Source organism: Leucopleurus acutus (assembly GCF_964270905.1).
Source record: "Leucopleurus acutus genome assembly, chromosome: 11".
Lineage (NCBI taxonomy): Eukaryota > Metazoa > Chordata > Mammalia > Artiodactyla > Delphinidae > Leucopleurus > Leucopleurus acutus.
This window is the reverse complement of record NC_139152.1, coordinates 31363281-31375573: the sequence shown is the minus strand read 5'-3', so window position 1 is coordinate 31375573 and position 12293 is coordinate 31363281. Positions and strand designations below refer to the sequence as shown.

The 12293-nt window shown below is 36.7% G+C and overlaps 1 pseudogene across 1 annotated transcript; it reads left to right on the top strand.

Annotated features, from left to right (window-relative positions):
• Positions 1 to 986: 986 nt before the first annotated feature.
• Positions 987 to 1373, top strand: LOC309968780 (GTP-binding nuclear protein Ran-like; annotated as a pseudogene). The gene has a single exon. The product of its transcript is annotated as a GTP-binding nuclear protein Ran-like (transcript).
• The last annotated feature ends 10920 nt before the right edge of the window (positions 1374 to 12293 follow it).

Sequence of the window (12293 nt, the reverse complement as noted above, 5' to 3'; positions counted from 1 at the left end):
TCATTTATTCATTCCTAATCTTTTTGTTGTGACGTTTAATGTTTTTGATTAGAGTCTGTCAATTGCATTAACCATTCCAACTTTTTTGTTTATACTCTCTATCTTGTTTTCTATTTTCATTTGTGCCTGCTCTTTCCTTTATTATAACCTTTCTTTCACTTTGAGTTCATTATGTGTTCTTTTTCTAATTTGTTAAGAAATGCTTAACAAATTAGAAATTTGTTGAAATGCTTATTGAAATTAGAAATGCTTATTGAAATGCTTATTTCATCAATTTTCAACTTTATTTTAATAAGACTTTAAGGCTATAAGTTTACCTTCACAAGTTCTGACAAGTAATATTTATATATTTTTTGCTTTAATTATAATATTTCTAAATTTCCATTAGAACTGTGTTTTTTAATTTCTAAAAGTTTGGAATTATTTTAATTATATTTATGTTATTATTTTCAACTTAATTGCATTGTAATTAGAGAATGTGGCATAAGAATTTCTCTATCTTGGTTTTTTGAAATGCCAATAATTACACATTTTATTATTTCTTTAGCTTTATGTTTACTTTTTTTCTTTGCTCATCATTCCTCTTGCATCTCATACATTTCTGGGATTATTTCCCTCCCTCAAGTTTCTTTATTGAGTTTCTGTAGCACCCCAAACAGATGATATTAAAAGTAGAGGAAAGATAGACGGGGGTGGAGACGCTTCTGGAAGTAACATCACGATAGCAGCCCAAGGAGAACCCCAAGTTCAGTTTAAGCTTGTATTGGTTGATGATGGTGGTACTGGAAAAACTACAGTCCTGAAACGTCATCTGACTGGTGAATTTGAGAAGAAGTATGTAGCTACCTTGGATGTTGAGGTCCACCCCTTTGTGTTCCATAACAACAGAGGACTTATTAAGTTCGATGTTTGGGATACAGCTGGTCAGAAGAAATTTGTTGGACTGGGAGATGGCTATTATATCCAAGCTCAGTGTGCCGTTATGAATGTTTGATGTAACATCAAGAGTTACTTACAAGAACGTGCCTAACTGGCACAGAGATCTGGTACTACTATGTGAGAACATCCCCATTGTGTTGTGTAGAAATCAAATGGATATTAAGGACAGAAAAGTTAAGGTAAAGTCAATTGTCTTCCACTGAAAGAATAATCTTCAGTACTATGACATTTCTGCCAAAAGTAACTACAACTTTGAAAAGCCCTTCCTCTGGCTTGCTAGAAATCTGATCGGAGACCCTAACTTGGAGTTCGTCGCCATGTCTGCTCTCACCCCGCCAGAGGCAGTCATGGACCCAGCCACGGCAGCGCAGTACGAGCATAATCTAGAGGTTGCTCAGACAACTGCTCTCCCGGATGAAGATGATGACTTGTGAGAAAGTGAAGCTGGATCCCAGCGTCAGAAGTCTAGTTTTATAGGCAACTGTCCTGTGATGTCAGTAGTGCAGCGTGTTTGCCACTTTGTTACATAGTTAAGCAGAACATGTGTTTAATCTTTGGGATGCTGAAGGAGATGAATGGGCTTCAGAGTGAATGTGGCAGTTAAAAAAATACCTTCATTTTTTGGACCTGCATATTTAGCTGTTTTGGAACACAGTGGTTTCCTCCTTGAATTTCAAGTATAAGACTGCTACAGTCACATCATAATATTCAGTGGTGGAATCTTGTTTGTTACTGTCGTTTCCATTCCTTTTTGTTTAGAATCAGAATAAAGTTGTATTTCAACTATCTTTAAAAAAAAAAAAAAAGTAGAGGAAAGAAAATCCATCAAACCTACAATGGAATAACCATTAGGTTGACAGCTGCTCCAAGAACAATACTAGGTACCAAAAGATATTGAAATGGTATTTTCAAAATGTTGAGAAGAAATAACTAGCAAATTTAAAATTCTGTATCTCAGTGAAACTCTCTTTTAAAAGGAAGGAAAATAAAAATATTTTAAGCAAATAAAACCTGAAAAAATTTACTACCAACATAGGCAATATTTAAAAAGATGAAAAACTGATCATTTTCATGAATTATTGAAAGACATACAGATTCAGGGAGGCAAAAGATCATAAGCAAGATAAATAAAAGTCAATCCATAACTTTCTCATTCTCTTTAATCATTCTCGGCCCTAGAATGAAGAATATAAAAGGTCTTTTCACTTTATCCTTCATAGCCTTTTTTTCTTTTTTTTTTTGTGGCACGTGGGCCTCTCACTGTTGTGGCCTCTCCCGTTGCGGAGCACAGGCTCCAGACGCACAGGCTCAGTGGCCATGGCCCACGGGCCCAGCCGCTCCGCGGCATGTGGAATCTTCTCAGACCAGGGCACGAACCCGTGTCCCCTGCATCGGCAGGTGGACTCTCAACCACTGAGCCACCAGGGAAGCCCCTTCATAGCTTTTAAGATCTCTTTAACTTTATTTCATTCTTTGTCTGTCTGTACTATAGTTGTATTCTTTTTTTCGATTTATTTTCAAGGTCCATCCTTTCTTCAGCTAGGTATAATTTACTGATCTATTGAGGTTTTAATTTTAATTATTAATATTCAGATTTCTAGAGCCTCTATTTGGATCATTTTCAAATCTGATTAGCCAGTTTCAATAATCTTCTTTTATGTCCTCTTATTTTCATTTCCATTTACTATTTCTTGAAGTATATCATAGCTATTGAAGTATAAGCATAGTTATTTTGTATTCTCTTTCTCATAATTTCTGTAACTGCAATCCTTGCATATCTGGCTCTAAATTTTTGACTTGGAGTTTTATGGGCCATACAGGTAGATCTCAGGCTTATGATTAGGAAATTTCAGGGTAGGTATATTTTTTTCTCTTCTATCTAGATCCAAAAACAAAACATGGTCATATGGTCACAATCTTATGTTGTGTGGTGGGGTTTTCCCCAGTTTACTCAGTGAGGGTATCACTCTTTGCAGATCTTGGTCTCATGCGAGTTTTCTTCTCTCTGATATCTCACTATACACACTCAAACCCCAGACTTTGTCTCTTGTTCATGATCCAGGTGATTTATTAAAACCCAGCTTCTGTCCACATTGATAGGTAGATAGTGCCAGGTCAAATGCCATCTCCAGTTCTCTTTTACTGCCATAGATTTATACCTCTTTGTTGTTTCCAGCCTCAACTCAGTCATGCATTTAAATATTCTATTTTATATATGTTTTATTAAAAAATACTATTTTTTAGAGCACTTTTAGATTCACAAGTAAATTAAGAGGAAGGTACAGAGATTTCCCATATACTCCACCTCCTCCATATGTGCATAGTCTCCACCAGAGTGGTACATTTGTTACAGTTGATGAACCTACACATCATAATCTCCTAAGGTCCATGATTTACATTAGGGTTCACTCTTGGTGTTGTACATTCTATGGGTTTGAACAAACATATAATGTAAAATATATAATCTCTAACATATAAAAAGTGCAATGACGTATATCCATCATTATAGTATCATACAGAACAAATTCACTGCCCTAAAATTCTCTGTGTTTCTCCTGTTCATCCTCCTTCTCCATCTTTCACCCCCTCACCACACACATGCATACCACTGATCTTTTCACCATCTCCATACTGTTGCCTTTTCCAGAATGTCACATAGTTGGAATCATAGAGTATGCAGCCTTTTCAAATTGGCTTCTTGTATTTAGTGATATGAATTTAAGTTTCCTCCATCTCTTTTCATGGCTTGATAGCTCACCTCTTTTTAGCACTGAATAATATTCTGTCATCTGGATATACCACAGTTATTTATGCATACACCTACTGAAAGACATCTTAGTTGTTTCCAAGTTTTGGCAATTATGAACAAAGCTGCTATAAACATCTGCATGCAGATATTTGTGTGCACATAAGTTTTCAGTTCTTTTAGTTAAATACCCAGGAGCATAACTGCTGGATTGCATGGTAAGAGTATTGTTTTGTAAAAAAACATCAAGCTGTCTTCTGAAGTGTCTGTACCACTTTGCATTCCCATGAGCAATGTACAAGAGTTCCTGCTGCTCCACATCCTCATTAGCATTTGGTGTTGTCAGTGTTCTGGATTTTGGCATTCTAAGAATTATGTAGTCGTATCTCGTTTTAATTTGCATTACCCTGATAACATTGATGTGAAGCATTTTTTCACATGTTTATTTGTCACCTGTATATCTTCTTTGGTGATGTGCCTGTTAAAGATCTTTGGCGCATATTTAATTGGGTTGTTTGTTTTCTTATCATTGAGTTTTAAGGGTCCTTTGTATATTTTGGATAACAGTATTTTATCAGATGTGTCTTTTGCAAATATTTTCTCCTAGTCTGTGGCTTGTCTGATCATTCTCTTTACACTGTCTTTTGCAGAGCAGAAGTTTTTAATTTTAATGAATTCCAGCTTCTCAATAATTTCTTTCGTGCATCATGTCTTTGGTATTTTATCTATATGTTTTTATCCAGAATGTTTGATGTATTGCTTCACAAAGGGTTCACTGAATCTCTAGTATACTGCACAGCTAGAAGCAGAAATCCTCTTCATTGGATTGTTCTAGGTAAGAGCTAAGCACTTGTCTCTGTCTACATTAATTCCAGTGGACATCAGTTGACTTCTCCTATATTCTGTCACCAAGTTCCACTCCTGCCTTGCAACACTTGTTCAGCAAGTTTCTGCAGCTCAGTAAGCATCTAGACAGGCAGAGTGGGAAGGAAAGGGAAAAAAGACTACATAACATGTAGGTCCCCCTCCTAGCAGACATTCTTATTCTGAATAAATACATTTCTTGATGCTATTCTTATTTGGGTTGTTATGAGGGAGAAGTATACACAATAATAATGATCTTAAAAGAAAGTCTCACTTTCCAATTTCTCTAGCCTTCTCATATATAGGCTGGAAATGGGAGATGGCCACAGAGCTATCTTAGCATAATCTGCATAGCACATCTCTTTGGATCAAAGGAGTGCTTATACTTTTCACCTATGGTTATCAGCGTTAGAGCCTTAGTAACTAGAGCTCCTATTTAACTTCTTGTTAAATATATATGCATTCATACATTAATAGAAGTATACATGCATAGCAAGTTTCTGAAAGGCCAAGCACAAATCAGATAACCTTGGAAATGGAAATCATGAGATGATGAGGAAGGAGTATTGTTTTCCTTTATATTGTTTTATGTATATTTTTTCTTTTTTTACCATGAATATATTTTAAATTTATTATTTAAAATATCTTGAAAAAGTCTTGATTTTTAAAAAATTAATGTTTACAAAGAAGTGGATCAGTTTTATAGAGAATATATGAGAGGTTAAGGGAGCAAAAGGAGATTTTTAATACGTTTTATCCATAAAAGTTTATTTAGCAGACATCTGTTGTCCACTTACTAGCATATTAAGCACTGGGAAATGTAAAAATAAATAAACTCTTCAAAGATAATCTGTAATCTAGTAGGAGAAATGGACACGTACATAAATAATTGGAGGGAGTCAACCAAGGCATTGAAAATGGGAAAAATTGTGTGTCTGAGATTTCAAATTAGAAAAAAATGTCTGTTCTAAACTGACCATTCTATTTAACTGGTAAATCTCCTGTATCATAAAGATGTTGAAGGACACTTTCCACAACAAAAGGAAAATCTTTCCACTAATGGCATAGGTTTTCTGTAACAAAATAAAATTATCAAGTCCTTCTCCCTCATATATGTGCAACACAGATGTCAATATTTGCTTTTTATTCTGCACATAAGTAATTTCACTCAATATTCTCCACATCCATGATTCCATTCAACTATATATCCTTGTTCTTTGTGATGATATTGATGTTAAGTGAAATCTACCTTTGTTATTCATAAAGTAATTTTCCAGTAGTTCAGTGTTTCTTTTTTTTTTTTTTTTTTTCAAATTTTATTTATTTATTTTTTTTCCGGTACGCGGGCCTCTCACTGTTGTGGCCTCTCCCGTTGCAGAGCACAGGCTCCGGACGCGCAGGCTCAGCGGCCATGGCTCACGGGCCCAGCCGCTCCGCGGCATGTGGGATCTTCCCGGACCGGGGCACAAACCCGTGTCCCCTGCATCGGCAGGCGGACTCTCAACCACTGCGCCACCAGGGAAGCCCCAGTTCAGTGTTTCTTGTAGCTGATTTTATAGGTTTCTCAGCCAAGGTGTGATATAAATGTTTTGCTTTAAAAAAGGCAACTTTATGGAAAAGGCAAAAATATGGAGACAGTTGTAAAAGACTCGTCATTGCCAGGGGCTTATATAGGGGAAAGAAGGGGAAGATGAATACGTGGAGTGCAGGGATTTTTAAGGCAGATAGACTACTCTGTATACTATAATGTGGATACACATCATTATACATTTATCAAAACGCATAGAATGTACAATACAGAGAATGAATCCTAATATAAACTCTGGACTTTAGTTAATAACAATGTATCCATACTGACTCATTGATTGTAACAAATGTGCCCCACTATCGCAAGATAGAGGAATCTGGGGAGGGTTGAGGAGGTGTGTGGGAACTCTGTACTTTCCACTCAGTTTTCCTGTAAACCTAAAACTGCTAAAAAGTCAATGAATTCAAAAAAATAAAAGGAAACTTTGAATTTGTTTCCTCTGAAGTTTTGCTCGCTTCCTCACCTTTAGATACAAATACTTCAGTTTAATAGTGGAAGGCATCAGTGTTGTCTTTTTTCTCTAAAACCTGGTTTGTTTGGGGTTTTTTTGTCTGCATTGGGTCTTAGTTGCTGCGTGCAGGCTTTCTCTAGTTGCGGTGAGCAGGGGCTATTCTTCAATGCCGTGTGCAGGCTTCTCATTGCAGTGGCTTCTCTTGTTGCAGAGCACCGGCTGTAGACGCGCGGGCTTCAGTAGTTGTGGCTCGCGGGCTCAGTAGTTGTCGCGCACAGGCTTAGTTCCTCTGTGGCATGTGGGATCTTCCCGGATCAGGGCTCGAACCCGTGTCCCCTGAATTGGCAGGAGGATTTTTAACCCCTGCGCCACCAGGGAAGTCCTGATTTTTTTTTAAAATCAGAGAGGCTGCCATCCTTTTTTTGAAAGTGTGACAAATTATAACAGCTTATGCACTGGCATCTAGATGTAAATGGATAGCTGGAGCAGTACAATTTTATTTTCATATATTATTCATCAAAATTCCTATTTTCACATTTAAATTTTGGCTACTAGTGCTGTCACCACATTCTCAGCTTCATTTGTCCCAGCATGTAAAGATTCCCATTCTAAAAGAGAGTAGTATTTTGAAAAATATCATTTCTATTTTTTCTGTCTTACAGCATGTTTTAAGCACATTTCTTCTAGAAAATCTTTTCTGACAGTACATTTTACTGAATCACTGTTTGATTTTCTGAAGAGTGCTCATTTTTCTACTTTTATTTCTGACTACTCTTCGCAGCTAGAAATAATAGCACAGGCACTTACTTTTATGCATGGCACTGTGTATAATAAGCATTTTACTTACATTAATTTAATCTTCAAGATAACCCTTCCTTGTAGGTGATGTGTTTTCTGTTTTAATGAAACTAAAGAGAGCCAGAATTATGAATTAGGTCTTAACTGACACCAAATATCCTTCTGCATTCAAGAACTTTACTATAATTTTGTCTTTAGTTTGCATATTTTAATGTTAACTTTGTTACATGTTGCTATACTATTTTGTTAATGTTCTTGCCTTTGTGCATGTTCAGTAACCCCAAGGAAATAATAAATTCTGAAGGGAAAACATTGTGAGTCTCTTTCCCTGTTGTCTGCCACTTCCTGTCCCCAGTGAATTCTTATGCTAGTATTTAGTTTTGAACAAATAATGATTAGCAGCTCCAAAATTTAAAAAATAAAATTAACTACAGGGATCATAGAATTGAGAAAGACTACTAATTTTCCATGAAAATATTTTTATTCAGTAAACTCAAACACAAAGAAGAGATGCTTCCTTAAAGAACAAAAATTCAGTAAAATGATGAGACTATCTTACAGTGTTTTCAGTTTGAAAAATATTTTAATATACATTATGTATTTTAATTCTCACAACATGCTTACCTAGGGAAAGTTATATAACCATTTGAACGATGAAAATTCTGGGACCCAGAGATGTAAACTGACTTGTATAGTAATTAGTGGAGTTCAGATTCCAACCTAAGTCTTTTAATTCCAGATCCCTGACTACTCAAGACCCAGCAGTTCGTGTATCCTTTAAAAATTTTTCATTACAGTCAAAATGCCATCCAGAGAGATTGCTATCAATTTATAGGCAGTATAGTCTAATGGTTAAAAGTGTTGACTTGAGAGTCACCTACTAACCTTGATATCTTGGTATAAGTCACTAAACCAGTCCCTCAGTTCAACTGTAAAATGCAAATGACAATATGACACCTGCCCACAAGGTTTTTATGAGAATTAAATGAGTTGATATATGTAAAGTACTAGAACGAGAGCTTGGTACATTGTAAGAAGTCCATAAGAGCACCAAACCTTTGCTGGCACTTGATATTCCATCAGAATGCCATTATTATTAATGAACTGAAGGCTAAAAAATGCTATTGGCTTATTGTTTTAGTTTGCATTTTCCTAATTATTAGTAAGGGTGAGCATCTTTTTGTGTGTGTGGTTCTTTTTGTTTTTGTTGGTAGTGTTTCTGTTGTTGTTTTTGTCTGTTTGGGGTTTTGGGGGTTTTTTTGGTATTATTTCATCTGAAGGGTCAGTTCATATCCTTCGCTCATTTGTAAATTTTGTGTGTGTGTTTTTATAATGATTTATAGGAACTTTATATAACATAATCTGGATACTAACCCTTTGTAATATAGAGTAGTATTTTTCTTTAGTTGTTACTTATTTTTAAAATTTGTTTAAGTTGTCTTTTTTGTTGTAGTTTAAAACTTTTATGTACTCAAGTTTGTCAAGGTTTTTCTTCATGGCTTTTGATTTACTTCATATGTTTTACATTTTCATTTAATATCTACATACTTTTGGTTTTTCTATGTGGGTATTTATTACCCTAGAAATTTATTTTTGTCTACAGAATGAGAGATGGTTCTCCCTTTTTCTTCCCATATGAGTAGACATCTTCACAGGAATAACCTGGAATGTGGTCATCTGTCCAGGCTTGAGCACTTGTACTTCACATCCCCCAAGATCTGCCTCTTACCTCTATTGTGGCCTCTTAAAAAATAGGAGTAGATAATCTGATCAACTCTTTCTCAGCTTTAGTTTTCTACCCTGCATTTGGAAGCTGACAGTGGGGCGGGGCATGGACATCTGGGTGAGCACCATTGAAAGGCAGTGTGAGAAGGGAGAGTGGCAATCCAGTAGGCAAGCAGGTCCTAACAGTCACTTTCTTAGCTCAGCTGCCATAACAAAATGCCACAGACTGGGAGGCTTAAACAACAGCAATTTATTTCTCACAGTTCTGGAGTTTGGGAAGTCCAAGTTCAAGATGCTGGCTGACTTAGGTGCCTAGTGAGAACTCTCTTCCTGGATTCCATATGGCTGCCTTCTTGCATGCTCACATGATCTCTTCTTTGTGCACATTGGGAGAGAAAGAAAGCATGCTTTCTGGTGTCTTTTTTATAAGGTCACTAATCCTATCATGGGGGTCCTAACTTCGTGACCTCATGTAAACCTAAATATCTTCTAAAGGTCCCATCTCTGAATACTATCATACTGGGGGCTAGGACTTAATATATAAATTGGAGGGGGACACAAATATTCAGTTGATAACAGTCACTATTACTGGGCAGTAAGTCGCTTTTTCATCCCAAACAAACTTCAGAGCTGGGCTGAGCTTCAAAAGAGGGAATGAAAATTCTCTTGACAATTCACAGCAACTGCATGCTGCCCAGAGGTTAGTCCATGGTAAAGCAGAAGTTGTGCCACTTCAGTGTGCCCACAGCAGTTGGCCCAGTGGAGACAGTTGCACTCCAGTGTGTTTGGGCATACCACTTGGCTCCACTCTCTAGCATATAGCATAGTGCCAATTATGGCTGGGATGACATGGAGCATTGTGGCTACTGTCATTCAAGGTTATCAACTGGATTCTTCTCTCAAAGTCCATGTCCTCCAGCATCTGATGCATGTTGGATACCACAACTATGGTGATAGTAGCAGGGGTCTCATGCACATGGCCTTGGTACTGCTGTCCTGGCCTTGGCCTCACCTCAGGCTTGGAGTCCCACATGGGAGGTGCAGAGCCTGGGCTTGTAGAAACATGACATTTTTAAAGCACTCCACCCACCAGTTAAAAAAAAAATTGGTATTTAGATTAACTAAGAAATTAAAATTAAAATAAGTTTTAAATAATTAGACAATATTGTTATGTGTTACCAAATAAAAGCATCAAATATGCATTAATGAGTATTTTTTGTTGTGAGAAGCATCAAAAAGTACTAATGCATTATGGTACACATATGAGTGCTTTTTTCTATGTAGATCCATAAAATTTTATTTATATCTAGCATTTGCTTCTGAGTCTAAACTCCCAGTTCAGGATATGAGAGATATTTGGCATAATGAGAATTTCCACTTATTCTTTTGTATTTTCCTGAGCTGTTTCTCAAATTACAAAATAGCAGTATTAAAATAAAACCCATGGGCACATCTACATACCCTGTACATGCAGTAAAAGGTGCTACAACTTAATTGATAAAGCTATGTTCCATGGAGAGCAGCTTTTCCGTAAGTAAAATTTGTGTTAGTTAATGTTTGGGCTTGAAGAAAGTGGCATTCATTTATCCTTTTGTTGAGTAAATATTTATTGAGCATCTATTTTGTGCTATTGCACCATGGTAGACATTGGTCGCAGAAGAGTGAACAAGACACATGGCCCATGCTTTGCTGGATATTACAGTCAAGTGAGTAGAGTTTTCAGCCAAATAGTAAAGAAAGAACAGAATACATCAAGAAGAAATAGATTTGATAGAGAACAAGGATTATGGATATGATCAAGTGGAAGTTTAAACAAGGAGGCTTAAATGGTTAAGAGGGTAGAGAACTCTGAAAAGGGCAGGGAAATCTCAGCTATGGAGATGGCAAATAGTGTGTCTTAGAAACATACATATAAAACTATTCTTTGATTTTAATTTGGAAACCACACTATTCTGTGGAATCCTTATCAGGTTCATAGAAGTAGTAAAAACTGATTGTTTTGGGGAGTACTCTTTTATTTATTTATTTTTAACATCATTATTGGAATATAATTGCTTTACAATGGTGTTTTAGTTTCTGCTGTATAACAAAGTGAGTCAGCTATACGTATACATATATCCCCATATCCCCTCCCTCTTGCGTCTGCCTCCCACCCTTCCTATCCCACCCCTCTAGGTGGACACAAAGCACCGAGCTGATCTCCTTGTGCTATGCAGCTTCTTCCCACTAGCTATTTTACATTTGGTAGTGTATATATGTCCATGCCACTCTCTCACTTCGTCCCAGCTTACACTTCCCCATCCCCGTGTCCTCAAGTCCATTTTCTACGTCTGCGACTTTATTCCTGTCCTGCCCCTAGGTTCTTCAGAACCTGTTTTTTACTTTAGATTCCATATAGATGTGTTAGCATACGGTATTTGTTTTTCTCTTTCTGACTTACTTCACTCTGTATGACAGACTCTAGGTCCATCCACCTCGCTGCAAATAACTCAATTTTGTTTCTTTTTATGGCTAATATTCCATTGTATATATGTGCCACATCTTCTTTATCCATTCATCTGTCAATGGATATTTAGGTTGCTTCCATGTCCCAGCTATTGTAAATAGTGTTGCAGTGAACATTGTGCCACATGACTCTTTTTGAATTCTGGTTTTCTCAGGGTATATGCTCAGTAGTGGGATTGCTGGCTCATACGGCAGTTCTATTTTTAGTTTTTTAAGGAATCTCCATACTGTTCTCCATAGTGGCTGTATCAATTTACCTTCCCACCAACAGGGCAAGAGGGTTCCCTTTTCTCCACACCCTCTCCAGCATTTGTTGTTTGTGGATTTTTTGTTGATGGCCATTCTGACCAGTGTGAGGTGATAACCTCATTGGAGTTTTGATTTGCATTTCTCTAATGATTAGCGATGTTGAGCATCCTGTCATGTGTTTGTTGGCAATCTGTATGTCTTCTTTGGAGAAATGTCTATTTAGGTCTTCTGCCCATTTTTTGATTGAGGTGTTTGTTTTTTTGATATTGAGCTGCATGAGCTGTTTGTATATTTTGGAGATTAATCCTTTGTCAGTTGCTTTGTTTGCAAATATTTTCTCCCATTCTGAGGGTTGTCTTTTCATCTTGTTTATGGTTTCTTTTGCTGTGCAAAAGCTTTTGTTTCACTAGGCTCCATTTGCTTATTTT